The sequence below is a fragment of the Mercenaria mercenaria genome, chromosome 14 (assembly GCF_021730395.1).
Source record: "Mercenaria mercenaria strain notata chromosome 14, MADL_Memer_1, whole genome shotgun sequence".
In the NCBI taxonomy this organism is placed as follows: domain Eukaryota; kingdom Metazoa; phylum Mollusca; class Bivalvia; order Venerida; family Veneridae; genus Mercenaria; species Mercenaria mercenaria.
In genome coordinates this window covers 73,586,325-73,601,390 of record NC_069374.1, presented here as the reverse complement: position 1 = coordinate 73,601,390, position 15,066 = coordinate 73,586,325, and the positions used below count along the sequence as shown (strand labels likewise).

Here is a 15,066-nt window from a genome sequence, read left to right as displayed (position 1 = left end):
ATATTTCATAATTTGTTGGATTAATCAGTTATTGCCCGTGACTCTATTTTTATTGTCGCAATTTTCCGTATGGCTGGGACAAATAAATTTGACTCAAACGTTTGATCTTTTTACAGTTATATAAAATATTATTTGTCTTTTTCATAATTCAAGCTCATATGGGCAGTTCCCAATAAATATATTCATGAAATAATAGTGTCCGGGCATTACTATTGAGCATGTTAAAATTTGACGTTCTACAGACCCCTTTTCGGGCCTCGCATATTCCCCGCGAACGTGACGTCATTTCACAGGAAAACCCCTAAACTGGTTATACCGGAGCTAAGGTATTTATATATGTTAATCGTTTTTATTTTTGATATTGTTTAAGCTTTTGGGGACGAAATATATGCGATTTCTGTCCGGGGACTACTTGCATGCCAGTACCTACGGGAGACATAATGACAGAAATCGTAAGGACTTGTTTTTATTTTGTGTTTCTACCAGTAACCTGCAGTCTCACTAGTTTATTGTCAGTTTCCTTGTTTGTAACTGTTTCTATTTCTACAATAGATGTCACAAAAGAAACGTTAATGGACAGTTCGTATTATGAGATTTGTATTCATGATAATTAACCGCTATTTCTGAAGAAAAGGTAATATCCTTATCTGAAAACAACTTGAAATTTTCAAACAAGAGAGCGCTAGACGAATATTCCATAACCTAGATTTAATGTAATTCTCCAAAAATTGAAATATGAATGAAAACAAAACATTTTTAAACTGATATATTTTGCTACTTATTACTGTTATTATATGATTAAGTCATTTTTCAGGCTGCGGAGGATTACTGTATGTAACCGTCAGTTGGGATGAATATTCCTGTGGAAATCAGCTCTTAGGTGGTTGTATCATTCACCAAGGCCATATTCCTCTGACAATGTAGAACAGTGTTCTTAAAATCTAGAGTAGTCATCTATTTGTTGTCTAAGGAATAAAAATAGTATAATATTCTACTCTGTTACCCATAGTTTATCCATAGTGGTCAGTAACGTGATTTCCATTGTGGTAAATATTTATCACGTGACTGTTCTGCCTGCACAAGCAAGGTTTTGTACACGTTCTAAATATTCCAGAACATTCCACTGACTTAGCGTTTGTGCAGAATCTAAGTAACCAAAGGAGTATGGCCTAACATTTTCTTTCAATGTTAATAAAATGGACTGCGTGCATCATTTCACAGCAAACTCTTATGTTTAGAATAGAACATTTCATATACTAATCGCATGGGAAATCACCGTTATCTACAAAAGCTAGGCCTAATTAAAAAAAGTTTCTCCCTCTACAGTTATGTGGGATCGAGTTCTATATGTAACAATATTTTTTCACGTATAATTATTTGCTCAAGGTTGTTAAAGCATTGTTTATTCATGTTCATCTTTTTCCATACATTTATAACAAGAAAAATCGTCATATTATGTCTAAAAGTGTAGTGTTTAAAAGAAATAACTAAAAGAACTTTCAAATATGTTTTCGGACACGTTCTGATCTGAAGAAAAATAAACGTTTAAAGTTTCTGTTTAATTTAAAGTTAAAATAAAATTTAATTTATATTTAAGGTTTTCCCACTAATGCCTGTGACAAATTAGTGCAGCTTTCCATAGATGCTGGCAGGATGGTCAGTGTATCAGGAGTAATGTTAAAATTCGACAACTTCAGCTCATTCTGTAAGTATATGTTCATATTCATCACGTAATAATATCCACTTTTAATCTCACAGGAGCCTGTAGTTCAAATTCTATATCGGGCATGTGACGTCAATTGTGATGTCATTTCATTGGGTGTCTGTCATTTGTGTGTAAATGCGCATGTAATAGATCTAATAGTATTATTCGCCATACATCGCAAAGTATGCACTCAGTCTTCCGCAACATTGTTTTAGAAAGCTACGCTTCGAATTTCGCGCAGTATTTTTGCAACAGAACCCGTGCACATTTCTGAAAACAAAAAATCTATAGATATCATCATTTTTTAATTATCAAAGCGACTAAGCCACACATTATGAATTGTGATTTTTAAAATAATTGATCACCGAAAGGCAAAATGCCGCCACTATTTCATATATCAACATGACACTTAATGGTTTATAAGTTTCTAGTTTCCAGATTTACGGGAACATTCGAGCTTTCGGAGTTTTTCTCACGCATTTTTATAAACCGTTGCAACGCTTTATTTTGTAAACATTGATATAAATATAGAACGAGACGCGACAGTATTTTATGACACTTTCATCACGCGGGCAGCAAACCATATACTGCGCATACGTATATTTTGCTTCCGTCGGATACGTATCTATAGGTATTGTACAGTATTATGTCGTTTTAAATTACAAAAAAACAAAAAAAAAACATCAGTAGCACTCTCGTTTAAAGTAAAGCGCTCTCGTTTAAAGTAAAGATATACCCTTGATATCAATAGTTGGCTTGGTGACGCAGTAGGTTGAGTGGAATGATACGTTTTCAAGTTATAGTGATAGTTTTGACGGTTCGAACCTTGCATTCGACCAACATTTGTTTTTTGCATTACATACTTTTTGTAAGTTTGTTTTTCCCTGGTTTCGAATGCATTGTTTTGTTTCTTATTTTCGTATAAAATCGGTAGTATGTTTAACTCAGTCGATACTGAAATTAGGACCGGACAATGCCTTTATTAAATTGAAGTATAAGATTATATGAAATTTAAAAACTAACCCGTACAGGTTAAAAATATCACAGGAAAGCTTGAAAATCATAAGACCATATTAAAGGCGGATAAACATAATTACGTGTCAGTAGTGATATATATAAGTTAGTGAACAAGTTAGAACTAGATTAACTAACTCGTTTTGTTTTTGTTGAATCGTATTGAAGAAAAAAAACAACAAACTTTTAATGGGTCTAGGAATCGAACTCCCAACGAAACATTATACTACGAATACCGTAACCGGTCGGCCAACGAGAAATCACTGACTGCATCGTAAACGTATTGTCTGCAAGTCTATATTCATATTTCGAGGGGTGAACATTTTTCATATCACCCTCTCAGGAATGCAATATTTATTTTATTATACCGAAAAAATATAAAGGTCAAAACATTTACCGGAAAATCAACATAATGATTTATTTAACATTTAAAAGTAATTACTCACCAAATAATGAAGATAGAATTAAGGAGTCTTTACTTGTTAGCGCTCAGAAACTGTGACGATTTTGCTGTGTAATAAGGCTTTTTTGATAGATTTAGTCGAGACGTTTACACAATCGCTGACCCCTATATTTATGTGCATATTTCAACATTGAGTCAATTCTGAAATCGACAGCAGTAACATTCGAAAAACGGAGATAACTTTCTTAATTCTAAACGAAACATATAAGTGTGAGCACTCATTTTCTTAATTAGATCATTTCCAATCTGATGGTGATAGTTTCGATTCAGTATTTGATAAAAAGTTGTTTAAGAAATTTTTAGCCCGTAGAACAAATCTTTAAAAAAAAAAAAAAATCGGCCAGGTTCACACATGCATGAACACCAGAAAATGTAATTAAATCCTAAAATATATATAAGCGCCTCGTCTAAAAATTGATCGTCTAAGTCTTTTAATCACTGCGAAAGTATCAATTTCTCAACGGGAGATATGAAAAAATAAATCACATGCGCAGAAAAACAAAATAGCGCTATTGCACATGTGATGTAAAATTATAGATCATATCACATGCGCAGAAATTGAAAATAACGATTTTGCGCATGAGATATAAAATCACTGGGGAAAATGATATATTATTCAAGTTGGACATTTATGTGAGGTATAATAAAAAGAAATATGTATGCAATAGTTATACCGCTAGTAAGCTTTAGACACCGAGAAATAATTTACGCAAAGATACGGAATATTCATGAGTGCAAGGTCATTACTTACGGACAATAGTGTACTGACTTCGTTTTATATTATTGTTTTATTCCGTTACATTTCGAAAACGCCATAACACTACGTGACACCTATACATGTGCGCTCTATTGATTATCGCGTTTCTCACTGTCACCTGATGTTTGCAAGGTGCTCGCTGAAGCCGGGAATTCCGTTTTTTTATAAACCTGAAAACCCTTATCAGAAATAGTAGACGAATGTTTTTATTTTTGATTTATTAGGAAAACAACGATTTTGGACAATTCGATGAGAATACATTGTTAGAACATTAAATATGCAACGTAAAGGTGACTATAGGTAAACGTTTGATTTTATAGATTCTCACATCACGATGTGTGGGTTAGTCGCTTTAAGCTGTTCTTGGAATCTAGTACAAACTTGTTCTCCGTAAGTAACTGTCAACTGCTCCACAAGAACCAGTGTTAGAGTAAGAATTATGTCTTACACAATGTCTTCTAAAATGTTGTCACAAAGAACATACGAAACTCATATCAGTACATCTGCGCCCTTCCAGTTCCACCACGCAAGCTATTTATCAACACTTTCAACACTGTTAGAATACTCTTATCTTTTGTACTGCAATTAATGGTCAATACTTTTTTATGATGTGTTCCGTCACAATCTTATTCACAAATTTTCCTACCAGTAATCATTGCAATGTATGCATAAATGCTCATTTGAAAAGAGACAATCCTAAGACAATAAATTAGGCAGATGTGTGTTTCGTGGCGCAGACTAATGATAAACAAATTCAATGGTTACAAAGCTACCGCAGAAATGACAAAAGCGGACCAAAAATGGCTTAATGCTTGACATTTTGCATGAAGACTGACTGAGTTCATTGCGTTTTTGATTATCGAAATATTCTATGCATTTTAGTTTTTTTTCCTCTATGGATCCATAAGATATGGCCCGTTTATTCTTTAAAAACACACACATATATATACATACGAAAACAAAGCATAATGTTTGGATTACTTAATCAAAATTAATTTCATTTATTACACGCTTATTAAGAGGGAATTATTCTACGATGCGAATAACCTCTTCGTCGTGTCTAAATGTATTAAAACTTGGTTCTGCTATTTTTATTTCGATTCTTATAATTATGTCTTTATGCAAATAAGTGGATGACATAGGAAATCACGTTTTCATGACGCATGTACAGTGCCTGATATATTAGGTCAACCCCAGTGGTGTTGTTGCCCTTGACCGTTTCAAGGCGGTGCCTCGTTGTGTTCCTTTATTTGTGCGTTTTGTCTTCGTGTGTTTGCTTTGTGCGTGAGTGTATGCGTGTGTTTGTGTTTATCATGTGTGTTGGTAGTGTGCACTTCGTGCTGTTAGTTGCGATTTAGGGAGGCTCCATTTTTGGAACGTGGCATTCCCTGTTGGAATTTTATCCTTGTTTCTTTTTACGTCACCGTAACCAGGTTTTAATAACATTTAAACACGGGAGGTAACATATTCCGTGGAATAGTTTAGCTTGCGTAGGCTTTTAGTGAGTTTATTCTACGGACATGTTAATCGATTCAGAGTGTGTGAATATTGTTCTTTTGTAGCTTTATATACAATAATAGATCTAATGGGGTAGCATTCTTCTCGGTGCATGTATGGCGCCAAATAATATATGTCGTCATGACGTGATTGCTGTGTTTTAATGAAAATGGCCATGAATATTTCATATATCTAATACCTCGCTAGTAATGATTAACTCTGGCTATGCTTCCGTTAAGTTATTCATCAGGCATATAATACCTTCGTGTTCTTAAGATATTAACAAATGCGGTTCTACTATATATCTTCCCTTAATTCAGCATCGTATTGTTACTCTCTTTAATGTGTTAAGTTAACGGTATGTCTGTTCCATATATGAAATAATGGCACGGCTGTAGGAGATCATAAATGTTTTGTTGTAAATTTTCCTTTCCAGTTCCTTTTACAGGAAGGAAGTTTTTTCATATATTTGCGAGTAACACACGCCTGTCCGTGTCTTACGTGAATGGCGCTCTTGTATGCCGATACAACGAAACAGTGTTGGAAAATCGCGAAAATGAAACAACCTGGGAAAACAACACAACTAGCCTGAATGTTGCATTTATTTGCACCAGGTAAACATAATTTATAAGCCAAAACTCGTTATAGATTTTTGTTCGCAAAAAAGCCATTTGGAAGAAGAGGACAAGATATCTTCCTTACAAGTCATGGTCAGTTATGGACTGACTTCGCCAGTTGTTGGGAGTATCTTCTATTTGAACAAGTAGTTCGGTCTACATAGTAACTACCATCAACCTGAAAACCACTGGTTCGAACTCTAGTGCAGACCACGTATTGATGCATAGTGTAGCTCCCAAAGTTCAATGCAGGGCGCCAGTATTATGTATCAGTGGAATTGATTGTATATCTTGCTTGTTTGGAAGATGCTCATTATGCGAACAAGCTATAAGCTATATTCTCTCTGTAAACTACCCATCGCAGGAATAGTGAGTGATTGTAATACCAGTTAAAACACACCTATATAGAGGCAATCCCATTGACAATAACTCTGACGACATGAAAACCCGTAATATTTTATCAATTCACCTTCTTGTAATTTATTCAATATTTTGTTAACAATGCATATACATTTATCTGTTAAAACAGATCGGAGTCGAAATGGCCTTTCTAATGAAGGTTATAGTTCTATTTATTAAATAGAAACAGTTTTGGGCATTTGGTAGAAATGGTGATGCAGTAATGACTAAGGTTTTTGTGTGTTGCAGAATACTGGCAATTCTAGAGTAGGATAGGCTGTCTCACTTTTATCATAACCTATAAAGTATAATTACACCCAACAATAAAATTGTCACAGTACACGGGCATTTCCAGGGTAGGGTAGGCTGTCCCGCTTATTTCATAACTCCCATCTATAAAGAATAATTACACCCAACTATAAAATTGTCACAGTACACGGGCATTTCCAGGGTAGGGTAGGCTTTCTCGGTTATATCATAACTACCACCTGTAAAGAATAATTACACCCAACTATAAAATTGTCACAGTACACGGGCATTTCTAGGATAGGGTAGGCTGTCTCGCTTATATCATAACTCCCAACTATAAAGTGTAATTACACCCAACTATAAAATTGTCACAGTACACGGGCATTTCTAGGGTAGGGTAGGTTGTCTCGTTAATATAATTACTCCCAACTTTAAAGTTGTTACAGTGTTCGGGAATTTCCAGTTTAAGGTAAGCTGTCTCGCTAACATAATTATTCCCACTTATGAGTTGTTAATGTAGGGTAGACTGTCTAGCTGATATGATTACTCCCGCCTGAAAAGTTGTTACAGTTAACGGGCATTGCCAGGGAAGGTACGTAGGTTGTCTGGCTAATATTATAACTCCCACTTATGATGCCGTTACAGTTTATGGGCATTTACAGTTTGGATAGTCTGTCTGGCTAATATGATTACTTTCGCTTGTAAAGCTGTTACAATGCACGGGCATTACCAGGGTAGGTAGGCTGTCTCGCTAATATAAATACTTCATCTTATGAAGATGTCATAGTTTACGAGCATTTCTAGCGTAAGGTAGAGTTTTAAAGTTGTCACAGTGTATGGGCATTTTTAATCGTGGCGGGGGATTATAGTAATGGTCTCCGTCCGTCCTTCTGTCCGTCCGTCTTCCGTCCTTCCGTCCGTCCGTAACATTTTGTTTCCTCTCTGTATCTCCTAAACCCCTTGAAGGATTTTCATGAAACTTGGGTCAAATGATCACTTTATCAGGACGATGTGCCGAACTAATGAGTCAGTCATGTACGCTCAAGGTCACAACCCAAGGTCAAATGTTTGATCCTTGCATTTTGTGTCCGCTCTGTATCTCCTAAACCCCTTGAAACATTTTCATGAAACTTGGATCAAATGATTACCTCATCAGGACGATGTGCAAACTCATGAATCAGCCATGTCGGCTCAAGGTAAAGGTCACAACTTATAGTCAAAGGTTTGGGCTCTGTATCTCCTAAACACCTTGAAGGGTTTTCATGAAACTTAGGCCAAAATTTGTGTAAGGACTTCATTTTTCTGTATGATACCCAGGTCTCAGTGTATCGGCTCTGATATCTACCAATCCAATGTATAACCAACTACCAGTAATAAAGAAGCTAGTGGTTTGAAAATCAACTTTATTTATCATAATAAAACAAACTATAATGATCACCTCATCAAGACGATATGCAGAACTTATGTGTCAGCCATGTTGACTCAAGGTCAAAGGTTTGAGTTTTCCATTTTGTGTCAGCTCTGTATCTCCTAAGCCCCTTGAAGGATTTTCAAATTCATTGATGTCGTCATGCATGGACTATAAAATACACTTAACAACGTCAATGTTTCCGCCCAATACCATCAATCCTTTCACTATCCATAACAGTGGCGGGGGATATAGCTGTCTTTCAGACTGCCTTGTTTGGGTAGGGTAGGCTGCCTTACTAGTATAATTACTCCCACATATAAAGTTATTGACCTGCCACAGACTCTCGCCAGTCACAGACTATCGCATTAAGTTGAATTGCTTTTGCCCAGCTTATTCCGCACGACAATTGCGATCTGGGAACCAATCAGTCCTGCCTTGGAGCAGGGTAAGTAGTAGTCAGCTTTTCAGTTAAGTAGATATGAAAAGTAGCCAATGAAGTCAACTCTAGTACTTCAGCTTAAAGTGCCTACTATCTTGTCAACATTATATATTTTGCAAGTATATCTATATTTACAAGGAGTATAACTTTTGTTCGAAAGATCAGTTTAAATCCGTCTATACGCGGAGACATAAACCATTTTGCAATCGTTTTGTCACATTGTAATAAAATATTTCATTGACCACCAGACCATTAGAAGCAAGATATGTCTCACTTTTCATTGGAGTGGATTATGGACTAAGTCTACTGAAGGAGGCCATGGCAACAACCTTTGTCACACTTCTATCCTGTGCAGCGCCAGATACAGCAGGTAACCACTTTAAAGTGTCCCCATTCTTTTTTGAAACCTTCCTACAGGGAAGGAAAGCAAAATTTAGATTTTGTAGTTTCCATTTTTTTCTATTTCTGTATCTGAGACCTCTTACATGACATAAGCAAAAGGTGTTTAGTAACAAGATTAAAAAATTAAAACACTAAAATCATCTTATAAAAACTTTTAAACTTTACAACTTGGCTCTTTTTCTGACATTTTCTAGCTGGTTGCATTTAAATGAACGAACACTTTATTCAAGTCTTAACATCTAAGGAAGCTGGGGCAAATATATTGTTTATCAAGTGGAATTTACTTAATATCAATGAAGTGTTTTTGTCAATGAATCCACACAAATCTTAAATCAACCACTAAAGTGACTACATGAAACCGTTTAGACCTCAATATGTGTTTGGTTTTAACATTATCAAAAATATTGTTATTTTCGTCGTTCAAATAGCTGAAAGCTTACAACTCCTAGGAAACTAAACACTGATCCAATGCAGTATGAACTTATAAGCATATACAAATGTATATGTACCGTGCACATAAGTCAGATGCTAAGATTTGCTATCAAGTAATTCATGTTTCTGACATGAAGGACCACAATGGAAATAAGAGATTTTTTTTCTCTTTCTTGTGTCATCCTTGATATTGATGTGACTGACATAGTTCATAACACATTACTTCATATGACAACTTTTATATGTGATTATAAATTTTATTATATGCATGTATTGTAACTATGTTATGTTTGCTCAATTATCGAAATAAATCTATCTAAAAAATCTAGCTCACCTGTCACGTAATGACAAGGTAAGTTTTTGTGATCGCCCTTCGTTCGTCGTCCGTCCGTCCGTCCGTCCACAATTTCTTGTGAGCATGATAGAGACCACATTTTACAATCAATTTTAATTAAACTTACACACAACTTGTAATGGCATAATATCTCGGTTCCTTTCAAAAATTGGCCAGATTTCATCATGGGTTACAGAGTTATGGCCCCTTTAAGGGCCAAAATTTGCTATTTTGGCTTGTGAACACGATAGAGATCACATTTTGCAATGCAATCAATTTTAATTAAACTTGATTCTTTTCGAAAACTGGCAAGATCCTATTATTTGTTCCAGCGTTATGGCCCCTTAAAGGGCCAAAATTTGCTATTTTGGCTTTTGCAGCCATATAAAGACTTCATTTTTGGTTTTGATTTAATACAAACTTGCAAATATCTTTAACAACATTAGATCTTGAATTCCTTGATAAATCCATTGGATCCAATCATAGGTTCTGGAGATACGACCCCTGATTGACCCCTGAAAGTGCCAAAATTTGTTATTTTTTATCTTGTGAACACGTTAGAAGTGATATTCATTTTAACCACACTTACACACAACTTAAAATAGAAAAAGTGGAAACTCCACAGGTCACAAAAAAATCAAAATAAAATTAAGTCACAATAAAATCTCGGTTCCTTTTGAGAACAGGCTAAATTCCATCATGGGTTCTAGAGTTACTGGACATGAAAGGGGCAAAATTTTCTATTTTGGCCCATTCAAACATATAGAGGTTTCATTAATGCTTTGGTTTGATACGAACTTGCACATAGGTTAGAAACTGGGTCATATGGGGTCAAATAATAAGTCACCAGGTCAAATCAAAGGAAAAGCAGGATTAACATCCTAGAGGCCACATTAATGACCCAATCTTCATGAAACTTGGTCAGAATGTTTATCTTGATGATTCCTATGCCAAGTTTAACTAGTAAAAACAGTGGAAACTCCACAGGTCGCTAAACACAGGTCATATGGGGTCAAAAACTAGGTTACCCTGTTAAATCAAAGGAATCGCTTGTTAACACTCTAGAGGCAATATTTATGAGCTTATCTTCATGAAACTTGGTAAGAATGTTTATCTTGATGATTCCGAGATAAATTTAGAAACTGGGTCATGTGGGGTCAAAAACTAGGTCACCATTCAAATTAAAGGAAAAGCATGTTAACACTCTAGAGGCCACACTTATTACCCTATCTTCATGAAACTTGGTCAGAATGTTTATCTTGATGATTCCAAGGCCAAGTTTAACAGGTGAGCAATATAGGGTCATCATGACCATCTTGTATTCATAGTATTACTTTTTATGTCGGTTAAACATATATTATGACATTGTGTAGGAAAATTTAGAACAGATGAGTGTTAAAATCTAATGAAATTTACTAATTGAACAAAATCAATTCATTTTGATATTTAGATATTTCAGAATTATTTTCATTTATACAGAGATCAAAATATCGTATTAGTAAAGTTGATCAGTTAGGGACTGATATACAGTGTCAGATCACAAAGTTGATCAGTTAGGGACTGATATACAGTGTCAGATCACAAAGAACCTGAAGGTTATTAGTTTTATAAGAGTTGTGCAGTGGAAATATTGCTAAAGAACGAATGCACATTTCTCGATGCAAAGTTTTATAAGAGTTGTGCAGTGGAAATATTGCGAAAGAACGAATGCACATTTCTCGATGCAAAGCTGCTAATCCTTTTATTATATACACATGAACACATTAATACTGAATTAATATGATGAATTTGTTCAATAGTCTGAATAAAACTGACAAAAATAACTTAAATAAATAAAATAAATCAGCAGTACACGTTTGAATGACGTCACAGACCTGATATGAAATTCAGACGTCAGTATGGAAAAATATTGACGTTTGTGATTCCATTGTAACTGAACGGAGAAGAAAAACGTATTTGTAATAAGTTTTTCTTTACTTGATCATAAAAAAAAATTGTACTCTTATTTTGTTGTCGTATTCAATATTTATTTAGTATTTAAATTGACAAGTTAAGTGCATACATGACAGATATAAAAGAGCATGTTGTAAATTTAGTTTTATACTTTGACGAAGTTTCATTAGTTTTGGCACTGTTTTCAGAAACAAGGTTTTCTTCTTGTCAAAGCGAACTGGGAATGAAAGATTTAGGGATACAAGAGTTCCAGCTATCGGCTTCTTCTTCTCAAATTGCTCACGAACCGAGACAAGCAAGACCTCAGTACAACGGATGGTGTGCTTCATTGTATGACAAACATCCGTATCTGCAAGTAAGACATACTTCAAGACTTTCAACCATATCTAAAGGTCTGGCACTTGTATTCATATCTATTGGTTAGTGATGCTATATATACAGGATAGCTATATTTATTTGTATGCAACGATATCTAAAAGGTTTAAATATAAGGTTTGTCGATCAGTCATAAACAGCCTGATGGTTAGTCTGTGTTCAGACCGTATGATTTGTTCAAAGGAGATAACTCCTGAGGTTATTCAAATTTTGTATAATTATGTCCCTTGTCTTCTCAAAACATACGGTCTGTGCAAAATTGGTTTGAGCATCTCCTAAATCCTGGAGATCGACCTTTGTCTGAGGAAAAGCTATTACATTAGATAATGATCATGTTACATGGCGTGGGGGTTCTGAGATATTTATTGCCATTCACACATGTTTATAAACAACCCTTGCTGTTAACAACCTAACAACCTTGATCTGTAGGTTATAGGGAGCACTTTGGTAAAAATTATTGAACTAGGAAGAATACTTAATGGATAATATAGTCTGATAGTGGATTAATGATGTTGTTTATACTTTTTGCATATCATGCTTTCTGTTGTTGTTTTTTGTTTTGTTTTTTAATTTGAATGATTTATTTAGGAAAAAGATGTTGTACAGATGATTAATTCTATACATGTATAATAACTCAGCAGCTACTAGCAAGAACATTTATAACAAAATGTAAATTTATAACACTGCATCACTGAAAAGAAATGGTAATTATGATAACGGTTATGTAAAAAAGATTTTTTTCTTTTAGCAGACGTCTCAAAATGTAAAATATAACTTGATTATAAATTTTTTTTGCACGAGTTGAAAATCTTTTGAGATCCTTAATGCCATCTTCAGTTAATTTCAACGTGGTCATGCAGGGATTATCTTTGATTGAATATTAAGGCTTTAAACATTTGTAATTTGTCATATGTGCAGAATTGAAAATTGCTGTTGTAGACCTGTAGATTGTGCAGAAGTCACACACATACATGTACTCATTTCATTCCCATACAAAGAAAATTATACTTCAGTTTAGTCAAAGTTATCACAGTAGTAACAAATATGCGAGACTTTGAATCCAAGTTTTGCTAGGTAAGGGCACCGATCTCTAGATTTTGGTTCTAAATGATTTTTCTTTATAATTGTTGTTTGGTCTTATTTAGTTATTATGGACTTCAGGAAATGAATTTCTGTTTCTAAACTATCTTTGAAAAGTTAAGAAAAAAAAAGAACATCACTTCCATCTAAATATGCCTTAAGTACATCTTAACGCTTTTTAATGTAAAACATCTCATGCTGAATCCATTGTTAAAATATTCATTTTGCCTTATAATGTCCAACTTTAACTGAATATCTGTTCAACATCATTCAATATCTGTTTATGTTAAAACAAATATCATTTGCACTTTTGGCAATGCAATACTTGCTGTTAAGGATACACTATTGAATATATTTACCTAATAATTATGTTATTAAAACTGTTGTTTATGGAAAGGTAATTGATTTCTTATTTTATTATGCACTGTGCGATTTGATAAGACTTAATTACTGGTATCAAAGTAACATAATGCATTTCTAAATAGTTTATACATATTTATTAATCAAACCAATAAGAAGACTATTTAATATTTTCATATATATGTAGTTTTTTTTCATAATTATTATAGAAGACTACGGTCAATTCAGACCTTTCGGATTTTTTTTTGTGTATGATTAAAACAAACCAGATTTAACTGTAACACAAAACTGAATCTCAGCTCATGAAGACCTGATGACCACACGTAAACTAACTGCTGATTAAGATCTCTATCCACAGGAGAAATTTATTGCAGACTGTAGCATACTTGTGATCGGTCAGCTAACGGTTTATCATTAGATATCGGTCACAAGCTCTGACCAGAGTTTACCAGACTAGATAAGCAGAGCCAGGACTGATGAAGTCAGAATTTTTCACAGAATTAATGTTTTCTAAAAAAAGAAAAAAATTATCTAGTCGGTAGCCAGACTACCTGATGGTGTCTGTGCCTCATGGTAATAAGCATTTCGATGGTGGTTGTGCCTCATAGCAGTAAATATTTCGATGGTGAATGTGCCTCATGGCAGTAAGCATTTCGATGGTGAATGTGCCTCATGGAAGAAAACATTCTGATGGTGACTGTGCCTCATGTCAGTAAGCATTCTGATGGTGAATGTGCCTCATGTCAGTAAGCATTTCGATGGTGTCTGTGCCTCATGGTAATAAGCATTTCGATGGTGGTTGTGCCTCATAGCAGTAAATATTTCGATGGTGAATGTGCCTCATGGCAGTAAGCATTTCGACGGTGAATGTGCCTCATGGAAGAAAACATTCTGATGGTGACTGTGCCTCATGTCAGTAAGCATTCTGATGGTGAATGTGCCTCATGTCAGTAAGCATTTCGATGGTGAATGTGCCTCTTGTCAGTAAGCATTCCGATGATGGCCGTGCCTCATGTTAGTAAGCATTCCGATGATGGTTGTGCTCATAGAAGAACGCATTCTGATGGAGACTGTGCCTCATAGTGGAAGTAGTCTAGAGGTGACCGTGTCTCATGGCGGAAGTAGTCTGATGATGACGGTAAATCATGGCAATAAGCAGTCTGATGGTGACTGTGCCTCATGTCGATAAGCAGTCTGTTGGTGACTGTCTCATGGTGATAAGTAGTTTGATGGTGACTGTTACTCAAGACGATGAGAAGTCTGATGATGACATTGTCCCATAGCGATACTCAGTCTGATGGAGACTTTACCTAATGGCGATAAAAAGTCTGATGGCGACATTTTCCTGATGATGATAAGTAGTCTGTTGTTGCCTTTGCCTGATAGTGATGAGCAGTCAGCTTGCGACCATACCTCTTAGCGATTAGCAATCTGATGGTGACATTAGCCTCATTGCCATAAGCAGTCTGATAGCTACATTGCCTAACACGATAAACAGTCTGATGGTAACACATGCCGGTTAGCAGCCTGATCGAGATATTGACTCATGCGTGTTAACATTAGCTTCGCATGGCAATAC

General features: G+C 35.1%; 1 long non-coding RNA gene across 1 annotated transcript; it reads left to right on the top strand.

Annotated features, from left to right (window-relative positions):
• Window positions 1–569: 569 nt before the first annotated feature.
• LOC128548303 (uncharacterized) lies at window positions 570–6,036 on the top strand. Its single transcript, XR_008366926.1, has 3 exons — window positions 570–880; window positions 1,598–1,705; window positions 5,873–6,036. It is a non-coding gene; the product is annotated as an uncharacterized LOC128548303 (long non-coding RNA).
• The last annotated feature ends 9,030 nt before the right edge of the window (window positions 6,037–15,066 follow it).